At 32.9% G+C, this 16930-nt stretch overlaps 1 protein-coding gene across 4 annotated transcripts in view; it reads left to right on the top strand.

The window, feature by feature from the left end:
• The window catches only part of TRIM9 (tripartite motif containing 9), a 159110-nt gene that overhangs the window by 94962 nt on the left and 47218 nt on the right, over positions 1-16930 (top strand). The window lies entirely within an intron of this gene.

The following is a 16930-nucleotide window of genomic DNA, read 5'->3' as shown; positions in this document are numbered from 1 at the left end:
CTGGATTTGAAATCATGTGACATTGTTCCAATATATGACCCAAGACAAGACATTTTACTTTTCTGAACATTTAATTTCTCATCAATAAATAAGCTTTATAATTATTGTACTATATTCTTCAAAGGTTGTTGAAAGGAAAATCATTTTCAAACTTTATATTAAAATAGAATTTCTATTTTCATCTTTTATGTAGTAATCAAAGCTAAAGTCAAATAAGCACCACTGTTCTAGTAGAGAGTTTGATTTGCCCCTCTCCTTTTCTTTGCTTCATCACGTCAATATCAATATGTTTACACTAGAAATAATCATCCTTGCCCTACCCTTAAATTCTTTCCAACTTCTCCTTTCTATCAATTATTATTTTATTCAGTCAGAAACTCAGAAGCACTTTCAAGTCTTTCTTCTCCCTAATCTGTATATTCAGTTACCAAGTACTATCACTTCTATTACACAATGTCCCTTGAATTCTTTATAATTTCATGAAAGATTCTTCTAATATTTTCTGCTGTCTAGTCTAGTTTTCTGTAGTCTATCCCACACATTCTTTGTCAGATCAATATTTCTAAAACAGAAATTCCATCATACCACTTCTCTACTTAAAAACTTTTAATACTTTCCCATTCTCTGCATCTTCTACAAATCCTCTGTTAAAAAATAAGATAAACATTTGGGAAGCACTCATTCTACCAGATACCGTACCAAGTATTAGAGATATAAAAAAAAGAAAAAGAAAAGCAGAGACTGCCCTCAAAGAACTTTCAATATAACCTAAAGGAGAAGATAATACAGAAAAGGAAGCTAAAGGGTGTAATGCCAGAGTATTTGCTGTGGGGGGAGAAATTGTGAAAAGCTTAATGAAAATAATGTGGAATCAAAACCACACAGAGCTGCTGTTGGTAAAAGAAGAGATGATTGGAATTTTGAGTTCTTTAAAAAGGGAAGACTATTTTTTGCTAAATTCTCTAACCTTCTAATAAGAGATACAGAAGCAATTTTGGGTACTAATTAAACATGAGCAACAAAGCTAAAGCTACGTCCATGTTGATAAAGTTTTCTTGGTGATGAGCTTATTCTGAATGGGGCATGATAAAAATAATGATAGAGTCAAAACCAAACAGAGCAGCTGGTGACAAATGAAGAGATGTCTGGGATTTTGAGTTCTCTCTAATTATTATAGAATAAATTTTCTTCTTAATTCTTAGACTTCTGCTTTACCAAGGCAACTAAATGGTGAAGAATTAAAATAGAACAGGATATATTTGTCCTGTTAGGGGAATTGGGTTCAAATCTATCCTCAGATGCTTACTCCCTGTTTGATCCTAGACAAGTAAGTCTATTTACCTGTTTCCTCATCTCTAAAATGGGGGACCTCTTAGCATTATTTTGAGGATCAAATGAGTTAATATTTGTAAAAGCACTTTCCACTATACTAGATACGACCCATAGAAGGAATTTAATAAGTGCTTATTCTTTCCCCCTTTCTTATCAAACTGCCCTATTCATGGTTCGCATATACATTTTATTTCTTCCATGCATTTGCTCACACTAACTCCACATGGCACACTGCTTCTTATATTATTTATTCTGATTATAATTGTGGGAGGTGGGATAGGACATGCTCTCCCAGATTCTGGTCTCGGGGCTCAATTCAGGGGAGCCTTGCCCCCAAAAGGAGAGTCAGTCTCTTTTTATATGCTTGCATTCTCATTCCTTTCCAGAGTAGAAATCTAAAGACAATTACTCAAGCCAAACTTAACTTTGGGTTATAATTAGGGTCTCCCCAAAAGAGAAAAAAAATATTCCCCGTTAGAAAGGTGCTTAATGTACTACATAAATCATCTATAGATGAAACAAAACAGTTATCAGAATACTCAAAATTTTACTGTATCCAAAAAAATTTAAAACAGCAACCCATCACTTTTATTTGATTGATGCTTAAAATATTAAACATTCTATGGAACAGTTGTACAGGGATTTTTTGCATTTATCTCAGTTCTTTACTGACTGAAAAACTTATCTCTAGTTACATATATTCTTACAAACCAAATCGTGGCTGGAGCTTACTGTCAATGGTCATCCTATACAATAGAGGATACTTCTTTTCAATTAGCACCAACTCAGGAATGCTTCCTCCCCTAAGATAGCTATAAGATTTGAAAAGTCCTTCTCTTATGTTGTAGTTTAATCACTTAAATTCAGGGAAAGAAACCTAAAGTTAAAATGGTAGCCAGAAACTTGAGAGTGTCACTGGCTCATCCGAACCAGTTGATTTGTCATATGTGGGTAGTAGCCATGCCTGCCTTGGGGCAAAGAAAAAAGATATTCTCTCCTCCCACCACAGGAAATACAGAAAAAAAAGTATAAACATCCTACACTACCTGTTCAAAAAGAAAATTTACAATTTCTACTGAATTGGCAGGTATTCAGTGATAAAATGGAATGAAAGAATGGCATGTGAGGACCAGACAGAAAGTTCTGGTGGCACAATAAGCCTAAACATATACTTGATGAAAATTGGTCAGAACAGAGATTCAGCGTTTTATATTCTCTGGAGTGGCCCCAAAGCCCTATTTCCAGTTCTGCTCTATGAGGTGAACAATAATCCAAATTCCTGTTACATGCTAATTATATTTATTTTTCAGACCTTAGAAGAAATTCTACCTTCTCTAGTACATACTAAAGTGATCTCTCTCTCTTTTGAAATCCTCTAACATACCCTATTTATACAACTTATTTAGACTAATATTTATTGTTGGACTGACAATTTTCTTCTCATCTTTGATAGAGCTTATCTTCCTAATGACATTTGTATGACTCTTGAAAGCAAAGACCCTATCTTAGAGTCTTTGGAGCACCTCAAACAGTTTCTCCTTATAAAAATAAATTTCTTGAACTTTTTAAATTTTCAGACTATACAACTAATTAGAAATACATACTATTTAAAGTAGGTTGTTTGGTTCCAGGCTTAAGAGAGGAAGAAGGAGATTTAGATTAATATTAAATATTGATTGATTATTTCATTAATTGATTAATTATCATCTTAGAAAGTTTATATCTATGGTCTTTTGTTAGGAGTTGAGTTGAAAATAAATTAGAATGAATTTTGTTACTCTGGTCCAAATTTACAATACTTGCCTCTTGACTTTCCATGATGGACTTTTCTACCTCATGTTAGCCACACACACACACACACACACACACACACACACACACACACACACAAACACACACACACACACACAGAGGATGGTCATAGTTTTGATCTTGTTATCACCCAAAAATATGCCACTTCCATGGTCAAGAATTTCAAAAATTCTCTTTTTTCTGTCTCTAATCTTTTGGCTTTCTATCCTGCCCTTATTGATGCCTACTATTCCTCTACATCCTGTACCTTGATCCTTCAGTTCTCTCCAATGCCATCTCCACCACACACATTCTCTCCCTTTTTTCCTCATCCTGATACCTTTGGTGAATCCATTTAAGTTGACACTATCATTTGCTCTTGAGCCCCTGGCCTCTTTATCATCTTTCTGATTCCAAGTTGTCAAATCTCAGCCATGGATGACTCTTAAAATTTATTATTCACGTGATGCTCAATGAAGGTCGAAAAATAGATGGAGAAAACCACACCACAGTTCTTACTGAATCTACTACAAGCCTATGTTACATATAACTGGGACATCATTGCTACCAGCTAATCCTTCTACTCTTCCTTTATCAACTAACTCTCCTATTCTCCTTAGTGATTCTTCCAAATCTCTTCATCTCCTTTGAAACCTCCTCAGCTGAGAACCTTGTCTCATAATAGTCCATTAACTATGAGCTCCTTTGCCCACCTCTTCCTCTTATATCATTCAGATGCCTTCTTCCATTATATCTTTCTTTACACCTGTTGCACTTGAAAGGGTGACCTTACATGTTACCCAAGCCAAGTCTTTTACCTGAACAAGCAAACCCTATCTATCCCATCTCTTTCTTTTTTTATTAATTTGATTAAAGATATTATTTGAGTTTTACAGTTTCCCCCCCATCTTACTCCCCCCCCCCACAGAAAGCAATCTGTCAGTCTTTACTTTGTTTCCATGTTGTACCTTGATCCAAATTGGGTGTGATGAGAGAGAAATCATATCCTTAGAGAAGAGACAAGAATTCTAAGTATCCCTTCTCTTTCAACATATTGCCCCATCTGTTCTTAAGGAATTTTTTTTTAGTTTTTTTTGCAAGGCAATAGGGTTAAATGACTTGCCCAAGGTCACACAACTAGGTAATTATTAAGTGCCTGAGGTCAGATTTGAACTCAGGTCCTCTGACTCCAGGGCTGGTGCTTTCTCCACTGTGCCACCTAGCTGCTCCTCTTAAGGAATTTAAAGAAAGATAATGAGAATTATTATCTTACAAAATCCCAAAAAGCAGTGTAGGAAAAATATATACAAAATTTTGTGTGAGACCCAATCAAATTAAAAGCATTTATTGATAAATCTTTAAGGATGACTACAATTGAATGAAAAAAAGAAATCTGCCACCATTTCTATAAGTATTTGTTTCGTTAATGGCAATGCAATTTTAACATCAGGATTTTAACATTAATATAATTAACATAATAAAATTAATATTTCAACATCAATGGGCTTCAACATGTTGCAGAACAGGTGAAGCAGACCAAGTATATTAAAGAATTTCCTTGTTGGAGATAATATACTTTTGAGATACTGAAGAATTTATTCTAAAGTTATCTGAAAAAGGAAAAGATTCTAAGTTATTGGGAGTTGGGAGAATCATGAATTTTTTAAAACTACAGGGAAAAAAAGCAAAAAGATGAATGAAACTATATCAATAAATTTTGACCGTCTTAATTTTTCATAGCTATATAAACAATTTTCAAGGACATTTTTGGTGTGTTAATGAGAAAACAAACCAGCTTTTACAATCAATATTCTATAGTAGCCACATCTTTGTCCTCACACAATTAGTATTGCTAAAAAGAAGAGAATACCTTATAAAAAAGAAGAGAATGCAAAAAAAAATCCCATTTCATTTATTGTATGTTAATTATCTTAAAAAGAATTTGCAAAATTTTTTCCACATTAAAGCAGCTTCAATAACACGTCTCCCATGCATATATTATAATAGCAAAAGATTCTTTGATAAAAAATAAAACTCCTTGACACTCCTCCAGTCATCTCTTCTATGGTCTCTTTAGGAATATCTTCTATTCTCACTCACCAAGATTAAATCAACTCTTGCCATTTTTCCTGGATAGAATGTTTCAATCTACTCTATAGAGCCACTCACCAATCTGCAACTTTCCTGACTTCTCTTATCCCTCTTGTCTCCTCCCAAATAACCAATCCTCTAATGTTGTTTGCCATACTGAAGTTTTTCTTCAGGGGGACTGTCTTTGTTTTTTTGCATTTATATCTCCAGCACTAAAATAATTTTTATATTAATTCATTCATCCACAAATGTAATAACAGAAGTATTTTTTCAAAGATTTTCCAATTATTAATTTCAAGAGAGACAAAAAAGCAGGGTGATGTTTGCTTGCTGAAGTTACTTGTCACTCTCTCAAGGAGGTCATCTGTAAATGGAGAAATTCTCTGACTGCTTCTGTGTGCAGATTCTATGGTATTGATTATGGAGATTACTAATTATTTATAAGAGTATCACCCACCTAACCAACTAAGATAAATCAAGTGATCATGAATTTTTATTTCCAGACTTTAGTATATAATTAGATATATAACTGATTCACGAGTGCATATATCTTGGACACACAATGTTATTTCCCATAACTAAATAGAAAGAATCTCTGGGAAATTGCACAGACTATTTTTTTAGCTCCCTGAAACAAAATATCTAATCACTGTGTTGCCTTTCTTTGCCTACTCATTTATTTAGATTTTATTAGATTTTTCAAGTGATTTTTCCCCACACACATCTATTTCTCTGCTTTTTTTGTTTTCTTTTATTTTATTAGGACATTTATCATTGTTTTGACATAATAGATGTGTGTAAATGAAAGAATGAATAAACAGAATTCATAAAGATAATACATGCATGCCAAAAAATTTAAGCATACCATTGGGTAAAGAGTCTATTATATGATGATCTTATAATCTGAGCAGTTTAACTTTATTTAACCATTTGCTTAGAAGACAAATTTCAATAGAGATTAAAAATTTTTTCTCTCAATTATTGCCTTTTAAAATAGAGTTTAAAATAAAATAATAATAAAATACAACTGAATTTTTAATTTTAAAAAAGTTGAAAACAACATAACCAAAGTTAGCACTAATTTTTTTAAAAAAGGCTAATTATTATGTAGAGGAAAATTAGGAGAAGTACATGTCTGATGAACTTTGTAAAATTTAGGTACTCTTTATCACCGAAATCAAGAATAAATGTCCATATAAGGTAAATAAAACAATAAGGAAAATTGCATATTTTTCCTGGCATTCCTTCCCAAATAATAAAGACTAAAGAAATAGGTAAGCAAAAATATAATATGATGAATAAATATTATGGGGGCCATAAAAAAGGGGGAATAATTTGTAGAAGAAAAGAGCAATGCTATAAATTAAAAAAAATAGATTTCTTATGAGAATAAGAGCTTCCAGTGTGATTAACAACAATACTTATATGAAGTACTTATATGAAGCTTTAAGGTTTACAAAGAACTTTACATTTGCTATCTAATTTGAAGACCAGTAAAATAGTAAGAAAGGATGTTCTGACACTCATATAAATTAAAGCAAACTATCTTTTAAAAATTAAAAAAAAACCTTAAGAATTGGCACTTTAGAAGAGAAGATACAAAATATTTTAAAAAAGGAGTTGGCTTTGTAAAATATTAAAAATAAAAGACAAAAATGCAAGCATGAAGTAGATTAGGTGCCTTAAATTGATATTAAGTAAACAAATGAAAAGACTATCAAATAAAAATATTTCAATTAAAAAAACTCTTGCATAAATCTAATCTGTGAAAATAGGATAAAAAGTAATTCATTACTTGGGGGAAAATATTTTCATTAAATATTTTGAGAGATAGCCTGGTACAATGGAAGACTTTTAACTTTTATTCTACATATGTTTATGATCTTTGGTAAGGATGTCTGATTCCAAGACATAGACCTAACAAAAATATATAACATCATGAACCAAACTACAATAAATAAGTGTTTAAAGATTATAAAGTTATCAAGGGTAAAATTGTAATCTAGTAACAACTTTTAGAAAAATGCTCCAAAGCATTAATAATAGGAAAAATGAAAATAAAAATAACTTTGATCTCTCTTGATGTGTTCAATAAATTGATAAAAATAATGTAAACATAAATAGATTACTTTAGAAGAGTTATAAAAAAAGATTACACTGTTGTGAATTCCATACTTTATGGCAAACAACCTTGAATTATGCTTTTGAAAAAAAAGTTGGAGATATAAATATATATATATATATATATATATATATATATATATATATCCAAATATGTATGACATCAATTTTATAATAGAAAAGAACTTTGAAGTATTTGAAAAAAGATTGATGGACTATTTTTTAAAATTATGATAAACATTCAAAATATTACAAAAAAATTTTGAGATTTGGAAAAGATCTCAGTGGCCATCTATGCAACCCAATACAAAAGGAATCCTTTCCATAATATACCTAATAAGTAGTCAGGTTTCTGATTAAAGACTTATTCCTTTCTAGGCAGCACATTTAACTTTGAGACATCTCTAATTAAGAAATTTTTTCTTAACATCAAATTAAAACTTGCGTCTTAGCAATGTGCACTCATTCTTATTGGTTCTTTTCTCAACAGAAGTCAAATAAAACAAACCTAGTTTCTCTTTACAAGATTGTTTCAAGCAATTGTGTTTCTCTTGGAGGCTTCCCTTCTCTAGGCTAATCATACCCAGGTTCTTTAATAGATCTTTACATGGCATGGACTCAAGTCCCTTCATCATCTGGATGATCTCAAAATAATAAGTTTTTATGTCCTTTTAAAAAATAAATCATAGTATCCTTAACTTCCATATGAGGTCTGACAAGGACAAAATGTAATGGAATTGCTGCTTCCCAAATTCCTAGATGTTATGCTCCTTTATATCCAATATCACATTTCCTGTTTTGGTTGCCAATTGAAAAATTTCAGATCTTTTTCAAAATTGATATTTTTGCCTTCCCCATCTTGCACTTGTGAAGTTTGATTGGGGTTATTTGGGGGTATATCTTAATGAAAAATGTTATATTTATCCTTATTTAAGTTTAATTTCATTAAATTCAGTCCAAATGTGCTAGGATGCTAAAATTTTTTTTATATCCAAATTCTAAGATTCACTGTTATTTATCTTCCACAGTTTCGAATTATCTTCAGTTATAATGAACTTATATTGTTTTGACTTTATCAAAAACATTGAACAAAGCCAAACACAGATCTCTGAGGTCCTCTACAAGAAATCGGATTCATTGATATTATACAATTAACAGATGCTCTTTGAGTAGTCATTTAATGAACTTGATTCCAAATGAGTGTAGTATTTGTTTAACTCACATATTCCATACTGAGTACAAAATAGCAAAAGATATTTATCAAACCCTTTGCTAAAATCTAGTTAAAATATTCCTCCAAAATTTCTTTCATCTACTAGTTAAATATATCCATGAAGAAGGAAATGTCCTTGCTGAAGTATATAGTAGCTACTTCTCTTTCTATATATTCTTGTGCCCTCTCTTTAATGATCTGTTTTTGTAATTTTTCCAGGAATTAAAGTCAAGCTCCCAATGAGAGTGTTTTAATATTCTGTTCTTTCCTTTTTTGAAAAGTGGAATCTATCTGCATTCTTTTTGTCTCTCCTGTTTCCCACAATTTCTCTAATATCACTGGGAGTGACTGAACTATCCCAAATTTCAATGTCATTTTGAACCCAAAGATGATGTTTTTTTGCTATGTGACTAAGAGAAGTTAGGTGTCCCCCCCTTTGTTATCCATTCCCCTTAGCCATATTTTCCCTATCATTTCAAGTGTAAATATCATTTTTCTTTTAATAGAAAACAAAAAAAGTAAAAATTGAACATGTCTTCCTTTTTATCAGTAATCATTTTGAGCAAACCTTTCTTTTCCTTTTCTCCTCAATATAGTTAATAAATAACATTGTTATTTTGATCTTCCCTTAAGAGCCTCAGTTCATTCTAATTTTTATTATTTCTTCACATTTTTTTTAGAGGACTATCCCACCTTCACAGGTCATCCTATGTTACTGGACCTTACATATCTATTCTATAAATTTTCTTTTGAAAATCAAAATTTATTGTTGAATTCCTTAAGCATTCACTTGCTCTTTTAAAACAAATTTCATTTTATTCCTCATTAGAATATTCTTACTATGCATCTTCAGAATTTCATTCAGATCTTTATTGTCCCCTGAGAAGATTTCCCTTAAAATACTTAAGTCCATGATATCTTTCCTTTCTCTTATTTAAAATCTGCTTTCCCTAAATCTAGTGTGTTTGCAAGATTGTTCTGAGGCTATTCCTTCTCCTATCATAAATTTTAGGATGGTTACTTCTCCCAAGGCTCCCATAATTGCCATCCTAGCAACTTCCTCCATTTACTAGAATTTGTTCCAGAATAGAATTCTTATTGATTCTTCTATCTTTTGATAGCTGAAATTATCACTAAAGTATGTGAAGAAATTATTAGCCACTCAGTGATAAATAGAGAGGGATCTAGTTGATATCTAGATAATTGATCCCTTCTGTCTCTACTATATAGTATTTCTGGGTCAAGTATGAGATCTGTTTTCCAATATCATTTTCAATGATAATGAAATATCTATTTCTACTTTCTAGGTTTAGGATATTTTAACCCCAATGAAGTTTTTTAAGAAATGCATTTTAAGGTGTGGGAATTAATGAAAAGTAATTGACAATGCCATGATATTATTCTCAAACCTAACAATATGAGAGTTTGTTAGTTTAAAAGAGCTGAAGGAAAAGCCAGCAGTCAAGGAAGAAACCAGTTTTTTGCTACATAGAAGAGGGAGAGGAGAGAATTTCTTCCTCTGCTTTACACTTCTTGGCCATGATGTCAAACAGTGGAGCTACTCCCCTAGAAAGAGATATTTCATCTAGATGTTAAAGAATAACAAAACTGGGGCAGCTAGGTGGCATAGTGGATAAAGCACTGGCCTTGGAGTCAGGAGTACTTGGGTTCAAATCCAACCTCAGACACTTAATAATTACCTAGCTGTGTGGCCTTGGGCAAGCCACTTAACCCCATTTGCCTTGCAAAAACCTAAAATAAAAAGAATAACAAAACTGTCTGAAGCAGTTTTAAGGAGCATCACCTCTCCTAGAAAAGAATCAGACTCAAAAAAAAGCTAAAAACAAACTAGCCTCAATAATTGAGTTGAACTACAGAAGGGACTCAGTAGAAAAACTTATTTCTAGAATTTACAGGTCTATATTTGTGAATTGCCTTAACCATTTGTCTTCCCTACACATGTATTTTATTCTTATTGTACTCACTTAGTACCCATTCTTCCCAAGGACATTGTGCATTTGTGGGAGAATGAGAACCAAATTGATGTTGTTGAGATATTTCTGTGGCAATCATATTTATTGTGATGCCTTAGTACATATCTTTGCTATGGGCTGTGTCTATTGACTGATAATGAAAAACATGCCAGTGGGGGTTTCTGAGTTATAGACACAAGAGAGTAAATTTATGGGGTACTTTAGAATATTTGAAGCATTTGCCCTCTAGGAACTCATGTTGTGGCTGTCAATGTCCAATTGTAAGAGTACACAACAGGGGATTCTACAGTAGTACACTAAAATTTGATGGGAATAAAATCTAACAATAAATACAAATCTGAAGTAATATACTAAGTTCATTATAAAATGTAAAAGTATTATAAAATGGATTAGAAAACAGAACCTAACAATTCATTGCTTATAAGAAACATTCAAAATACCAAAAAATTAGAATGATCATTGAAATTTATCATACTTTATTCCAAGGAAAAAGCAGAAATTATGAGCTTGATTTGGAATAATATAATTTAATAAATAATGTCAAGAGAAAGACCCAGGCACATTAGATATATTCTGTTTTATGGAATTAGTTTATTTTTTATTTTTTATTTTTTTCACATTAGTACAATAGCTTTGTTTGAAAAAGTAAACAAAATTCCCCCTCCACACACAAAGTTAGAGAAATCTCAAGAAAAATAAGTGAGAAGAAAAAAAGGTGTGCTTCAGTCTGTATTCAGATACCATCAGCTCTGTTTTTGGAATGAATAGCATTCCTTATCATAACTCTATCAGAGAAATTGCTTCAATATGTTTTCCCACAGTTGCTATTGCTAGCTATATTTCCCTCCATCCTATCTCTCTCCTTCCCATTTGTTGTATTCTCTCTCACCTTTCTCCCTGTCTCTCCTTAAAAGTGTGTTTATCTGACTACTCTTTCCCATGATCTTCTCTCTCTCATTTTCTCTCTGAGTCACTTCTGATGAGAGTGAAGGCTCACTCACTCCCCCTCACCTTCCTCCATTCCACTCCATTACAAAAGTTTTTCCTTGCCTCTTCTCTACATCTCCTTTCTCTTTCTCCCAGTATATTCCTTCTAACCCATTAACTCCATCTTCATAATATAACTCCATATTCAGTTCCCCCTTGTGCCTTGTGCTCTTTCTAACTGCCCTAATAAATGAGAAGGTTCATATGAGTTAGCAGTATCTTCTTCCCATGCAGGAAAACAAGCAGTTCAACATCATTAAATTCCTCTTAATTTGTCCTTCCTGTCCATCCTATCTGTGCTTCATCTGAGTCCTGTACTTGAAGATCAAACTTTTTGTTCATTTCTTGTTGCTTCGTCAGGAAAACTATTTCATTAAAATTCATCTTTCCTCCTCAATATGTTCAGATTTGACTGATTCTTTGTTGTAATCCAAGCTGTTTTGTCTTCCGGAATATCATATTTCAAGTCCCACAAGTCCTTCTAGAAGCTCCTAAATCTTGTGTTATCCTTACTGTAACTCCATGATATTTGAATTTGTTTCTTTCTGACTGCTTGTAATATATTGCTATAATATTCCTGGGAATTATCATTTTGGGATGTCTTTCAAGGGGTGATTGGTGGACTCCCTCAATTTCTTTTTTTGCCCCATTCTATTTCTTTTTCCCCTCAAAGATTTTATTTTGAGTTTGACAATTTTTCCTCTGATCTTGCTTCCCTCTCCCCATCCCCCACAGAAGGCAATTTGACAATATATTGCTTCCATGGTATACATTATCCAAATGGAATTTGATGAGAGAGAAATCATATCCTTAAGGAAGAAAAATAAAGTATAAGATATAGCAAAATTATGTAATAAGATTACGGTTTTTTTTCCGAAATTGAAGGTATCAAACTCCACAATTATTTCTCTAGATACAGATGGTATTTTCCATCGCAGATAGCCCAAAACTGTCCCTAATTTTTGCACTGATGGAATGATCAATTCCATGAAGGTTGATCATCACCCTCATGTTGCTGGTAGGGTGTACAGTGTTTTTCTGGTTCTGCTCATCTCACTCAGCATCAGTTCATGCAAATCCTTCCAGGCTTCCCTGAATTCCCATCCCTCCTAGTTTCTAATAGAACAAGAGTGTTCCATGACATATACATTTATATATATATATATATATATATATATATATATATATATATATATATACACATACACACACATAAACACACACATATATATATATGTGTGTGTATATATATATATATATTATATATATATATATATATATAATATATATATATATGCCATAGTTTGTTAAGCCATTCCCCAATTGATGGATATTTACTTGATTTCCAATTCTTTGCCACTACAAACAGAGCTGCTATAAATATTTTTGTATAAATGATGTTTTTACCCTTTTTCATCATCTCTTCAGGGTATAGACCCAGTAGGTATTGCTGGATCAAAGGGTTTGCACATTTTTGTTGCCCTTTGGGAGGGAATAATTCCAAATTACTCTCCAGAAAAATTAAATGAGTTCACAGCTCCACCAACAATGTATTAGTGTCACATATTTCCCACATCCCTTCCAACATCGATCATTGTCCTTTCTGGTCATATTGGCCAGTCTGAGAGGTGTTAGGTGGTACCTCAGAGATGCTTTAATTTGCATTTCTCTAATAAGTAATGATTTAGAGCAATTTTTCATATGACTGTGGATTGCTTTGATTTCCTCATCTGTAAATTGCCTTTGCATATCCTTTGACCATTTGTCAATTGGGGAATGGCTTGTTTTTTTTAAAAAATTTGACTCAATTCTTTGTATATTTTAGAAATGAGTCCTTTGTCAGAAATACTAGTTGTAAAGATTGCTTCCCAGTTTACAATGTTTCTTTTGAGCTTGATTACATTGGTTTTGTCTCTGCAAAAGCTTTTTAATTTAATGTAATCAAAAAATCTAGTTTGTTTTTAATGATGTTCTCCATCTCTTCCTTGATCATAAACTGCTTCCCTCTCCATAGATATGACAGGCAAACTATTCCTTGATCTTCTAGTTTTCTTGTAATATGGTTTTTTATGTCTAAATCCTGTATCCATTTGGATCTTATCTGGGTATAGGGTGTGAGGTGTTGGTCTAATCTAAGTTTCTTCCATACTAACTTCCAAGTTTCCCAGCAGTTTTTATCAAAGAGAGCTTTTTTATCCCAATAGTTGAACTTGTTGATGGTTTCAGATAGATACTGCTCATTATTCTAAGAAAGAGTCCATTTATTCCTACGTTCTTTAGTGTTTTTAGTAGGAATGGGTGCTGTATTTTGTCAAAAGTTTTTTCAGCATCTATTAATATAATTATATGATTTCTGATAGGTTTGTTATTGACATAATTAATTATACTAACAGTTTTCCTAGTATTGAACCAACCTTGCATTCTTGGGATAAATCCTTTTATTTTGTTTGTTTGTTTTTGTTTTTTAGATTTTTGGCAAGGCAAATGGGGTTAAGTGGCTTGCCCAAGACCACACAGCTAAGTAATTATTAAATGTCTGAGACCAGATTTGAACCCAGGTACTCCTGACTCCAAGCTGGTGCTTTATCCACTATGCCACCTAGCTGCCCCTTATCCACTATGCCACCTAGCCGCCCCAGGATAAATCCTTTTTGATCATAATGTATTATCCTAGTGATAACTTGTTGTAATCGGTTTGCTAAGATTTTATTTAATATTTTTGCATCTATATTCATCAGGGAGATAGGCTATAATTTTTTCTCTGTTTTAACTCTTCTTGGTTTAGGTATCAGCATCATATTATATCATAGAAAGAGTTAGTTAGAGTTCCATCTTCACCTATTTTTCCAAAGAGTTTATATAGAATTGGAACCAATTGAAATGCTTGGTAGAATTCATTTGTGAATTCATCAGGCCCTGGAGAATTTTTCTTAGGGAGTTCACTGATGGTTTGGTGAATTTCTTTTTCTGAGATAGGCTTGTTTAGGTATTTAATCTCCTTTTCATTTAACCTGGGCAACTTATATTTTTCTAAATGTTTGTCCATTTCACTTAGATTGTCAAATTTATTGGCATGGAGTTGGGCAAAATAATTCTGAATTGTTACTTTAATTTCTTCTGCATTAGTGATGAGTTCACCTTTTTTCATTTATGATACTAGCAATTTGGTTTTCTTCTTTCTTTTTTTTTAATCAAATTGACCAGAGGTTTATCAATTTTATTGGTTTTTTCATAAAACCAACTCTTGGTTTTATTTATTACTTCAATAGTATTTTTGCTTTTGCTTTTATTAATTTCTTTAATTTTTAGAATTTCTAATTTGGCATTTAATTGGGGATTTTTAATTTGTTCTTTCTCTAATTTTTTAGTTGCATATTTAGTTCATTGATTTCCCCTTTCTCTAATTTATTCATGTAAGCATTTAAAGATATAATAAATCCCCTGACAACCACTTTGAGTGAATCCAATAGCTTTTGGTTTGTTGTCATTATTGTTGTTATCTTGGATGAAATAGTTAATTCTTTCTATAATTTGTTGCTTGATCCACTCATTTTTTAAAATGAGGTTATTTAATTTTCAATTAGTTTTGGGTCTATATCTCCCTGGCCCAATATTGCATGTGATTTTTATTGAATTTTGATCTGAGAAGGATGTATTCAATATTTCTGCCTTTCTGCAATTAATCATAAGGTTTTTATGCCCTAGTACATGTACTGCAGAAAAAAAAGTATATTCCTTTCTATTTCCATTAAATTTCCTCCATAAGTCTATCATATCTAGGTTTTATAACAATCTATTTACCCCCTTAACTTCTTTCTTGTTTATTTTATGTTTTGATTTATCTAAATCTGAGAGCTGGAGGTTTAGGTCTCCCAGTAGTAGAGTTTCTGTCTATGTCTTCCTGTAGTTCTTTCAGCTTCTCCTCTAAGAATTTGGATTGTATCCCATTGGGTTCATACATATTCAGTATTGAAGTCACTTTACTGTCTGTGGTATCTTTTAGGAGGTTATAGTTTCCTTTCTTATCTCTTTTAACACTGTCTATTTTTGCAGCTGCTTTGTCTGAGATAAGGATTGCTACCCTTGCTTTTTTCATTTCAGTTGAAGCAAAATATATTTTGCTCCAACCTTTAACCTTTACTCAATATGTACCTCTCTGCTTCAAATGAGTTTCTTGTAAGCAGCATATTGTAGGATTCCGGTTTTTATTTCACTCTGCCATTCACTTACTTTTTAAGGGAGAGTTCATCCCATTCACATTCAAATTTATAATGACTAAGTCTTTATTGCGGTGCTATCTTCTCTCTGATTGTATTTTCCCCCTTTTTCACATTATCCATATTCCTCAGTATTTTGTTTCTGAATAACACAACCTTCAGTGTTTTTGCCCTCCTATATCCACCCCTCCCCTTTCTTTCCCCTTTCTCTTTTTCCCTTTTCCCTTCACTTCTTTCTGTTAGTTCCCCCTTTTCTCCCCCTCCCTGTCGCCATCCCCCCCTTTTCCCCTTTTAATACTTGAAAGGTAATATGTTTCTTAAGTTAACTGAGTGTGTATGTGTAAGTTAACTTTAAACCAAGTCTGATGAGAGGAAGATTCAGGTGTTTCTCATCTCCTCCCTTCTTCCCCTCTATTTCAGTATGTCTTTTGTACCTCTTTATGTAATGAGAGTTACCCCATTCAATCCCCTCCATCTTCCCATCTCCTTCCTGTCCCCCTTTATAAGATGGTAGTGTTTTTAAATCATTCCATCTGAGTCACAGAAAATCATGAGTATCTATCACTTCTGGCTAAGTGTATTTTCTCTAACAGAGTTACAATTCTTGAGAGTTTTTAGAGTCTTTTTCCTAATAGGGATATAGTCAGTTTCTTGCCATTGGATAGCAGTCTCATGGATAAGTCATGAGTGTCCATCACTTCTGGCTAAGTATATTCTCCCTGAATAAGTTACAATTCTCAAGAGTTATGAGAATCTTTTTCCTATCCTGGGATATAGCTAGTGGTGCTAGAGGTTTTGCTCGTTGGGTGTCATATCTCCAACTGGCCAGTAGGGGGTGCTGGTTGCTTTCTCTGGAGTGTCTGTGACCTTGATGAGGTCCTCTCCCTTGGCCTGTAGGGAGTGGTTGAAGTTGTTGAATACTTTTTATCTTTGATCAATGGTGACCTCTACCCTGGGGTGATATATTCACTCTCGCTTTTCACAACTGAGTTGGTTCTGCTTCTCAGCCTTACCTTGGGATGGAAGGTGGGCTATAATTGTGTTTGTTCTGGGAAGAGGCTTCATCTGAAATGAAGGTATGGACTCTGAGTTCCTCTGGACCAGAGGGGCCCAGGGATAGATGTCTACAGCTCTCCTGCATTGGAACTTTCCCTTGAGCCCTGCCGGCAAACTCCAGATGATTA

This window comes from Macrotis lagotis, chromosome 1, assembly GCF_037893015.1.
Source record: "Macrotis lagotis isolate mMagLag1 chromosome 1, bilby.v1.9.chrom.fasta, whole genome shotgun sequence".
Lineage (NCBI taxonomy): Eukaryota > Metazoa > Chordata > Mammalia > Peramelemorphia > Peramelidae > Macrotis > Macrotis lagotis.
This window is presented reverse-complemented; position numbering and strand designations above follow the sequence as displayed.